Source organism: Somniosus microcephalus, unplaced genomic scaffold (assembly GCF_052327205.1).
Source record: "Somniosus microcephalus isolate GS21.2 unplaced genomic scaffold, FLI_Smic_1.0 unresolved_chr2, whole genome shotgun sequence".
In the NCBI taxonomy this organism is placed as follows: Eukaryota; Metazoa; Chordata; class Chondrichthyes; order Squaliformes; family Somniosidae; genus Somniosus; species Somniosus microcephalus.
In genome coordinates this window covers 24,566,279-24,568,246 of record NW_028225180.1, presented here as the reverse complement: position 1 = coordinate 24,568,246, position 1,968 = coordinate 24,566,279, and the positions used below count along the sequence as shown (strand labels likewise).

General features: G+C 52.6%; 1 non-coding gene across 1 annotated transcript; it reads left to right on the top strand.

Annotated features, from left to right (window-relative positions):
- The first annotated feature begins 1,688 nt into the window (after positions 1–1,688).
- On the top strand, positions 1,689–1,761 carry trnat-ugu (transfer RNA threonine (anticodon UGU)). The gene has a single exon. It is a non-coding gene; the product is annotated as a tRNA-Thr (tRNA).
- The last annotated feature ends 207 nt before the right edge of the window (positions 1,762–1,968 follow it).

The window sequence follows — 1,968 nt, the reverse complement described above, 5'->3', positions numbered from 1 at the left end:
TGCCTCTGTCAGATTCCCTCCGAACTGGCAGTGTTTCGCGAGCCTCCGCAGTTCGACCAAGTATTCCGCGTTGCTTTCATTTTTCTTCTGCGTTCTCGCATAGAATCTGAATCGTTCAGCCAGCTTCAACGGTGTGGGGTTCAAGTGATCCTTCAGCACCGCTACTATATCCTCGAAAGTCTGATCCGCCGGTTTAGCTGGAGAGAGAAGATGTTTCAACAACCCGAATGTTTTCGCACCCATCATGTTAAGTAAGGTTACAGCTTTTTCCTCCTTAGCTATTTTGTTAGCCTTACAATGTATCTCAATATGTTCCACGTACGTGGGCCAGTCTTCTATTTCGGAGTTAAAATCGTTGCTTCCCCCACGCTTAGGCATCTTCCTTTCTTTGGCTACAACACAAATATTTCTTTAAATTCTTATGTATTTTTTTTTTCTAAGATGGCGGCTTTTCCTGCGAATTTGGCGGTTTCCCGCTCTTCCTTTCTCTCCCCGCCCACTTCAATGGCGGTTTCCCGCTTCTGTCGGCTCCTCCGCCTAATGGCGGCTTCCCGCGTTTCTTCCTGGTGGAAGGGGTACGCTTCCCCCGCAGCAGACAGGTTCAGCCGCTGGGCTGGCTCTCGCACAGCTCCCCCTACTGGGCTCTGTCTTCTCCTCCCGCCCGCACGGCTCTACCGGTGCTGGGTACACCCCGTTAACGGAGGACAGTTCAGCCGCTGGACTGGCTCTCGCGCAGTCTCTCACCCCGTTTTCGGCTGTGTCTCTCTCCCACTCCCGCACGTTCGGTTTTGCCGGCTCTGAGTACCCCGTTGGTGGAGAACAGCTCAGCCGCTGGACTGGCTCCTCGCAGTCTCTCTCTCCACACCCGGCTCTCACCCGCACGGTTCCCATTCGCCTCCCCAGCCCTCTCGCAGACCGGTGTTTCCCTCCCCGGCTGCGGCTGGGTTTCTCTTCCCGCGCCTACTCCCAGGCTCAGCGCTTCGTGGCTGCGGTCGCTGCCCGGATTTTTCCCGCCGATCGCGGTCTGGCTGTCACCCGACGCCGTTGGACCCGACTTTTGACCGGCTCAGCTCCCCCTCGACCGAGGTCGAGTGCTCTGCCCTTATCCTCCGGATATTCTCTACACCTTCCCCTACTCACAGTCTCTTCGGCCGCCTTGTTCCCTGCTGATCGGCTCACACCGTACCGAGGTAGAAGGGTAGTCAGTGCCTGTTGCAGACGGAAGCTTTTGTTGCTAAAGTCTTCCACCTTTCTCCTGCTGCAGCCTCGTGTTTTCTTCCAACAGCACGACGAGGGCGGTTGCCTCTCTTCGACGCTCTTCTTGCTTTGGTAATCTTGCCGCAGGGTACGATCGGACTCGTCGCCACTGTAAAGTCTGTGGGTTGTGTAGTTAATAAATACACAGACTTCAGAAATAACAACAAACAGGTCTTTACTATTCGAAGGTCCGGGCGAATCTGCCCCAGTTATCCTGTCACAACACTTATATACTGGTGTGGTCACTATCGGTATTACAGTATACAGAAGCCAAACAAGTAGTGCCACACTTAAAGTAGTTCCCTTAAAGGTGAATGGTTACATACAATAATTTCCTTAAGGGTAGACGGGTACATACACTACAAACTGCGTCCTGCCTCATTCTTCAAATGCACAGCACTAACCGGAATGAGAAACAATCCAATGCACGTGGCTCCATAGCTCAGGGGTTAGAGCACTGGTCTTGTAAACCAGGAGTCGTGAGTTCAAATCTCATTGGGGCCTGTGCAAATTTGTTAATTTACAGCATGTTTACTTTTAAGTATGAAACTGCTCCGAGACCAACACGAGAACAGGCTCTCTTGCCCTTCCCAATCCCTCTCCTTCTGCTCAATTCCCCTGTACTTCCCCCTCTTTGCCTGTCTCTCTCTTTCTTACCCTTCACCCTCTCTCTACACATCCCCCTCATTATCTTCTCTCACCTTCCCCAAC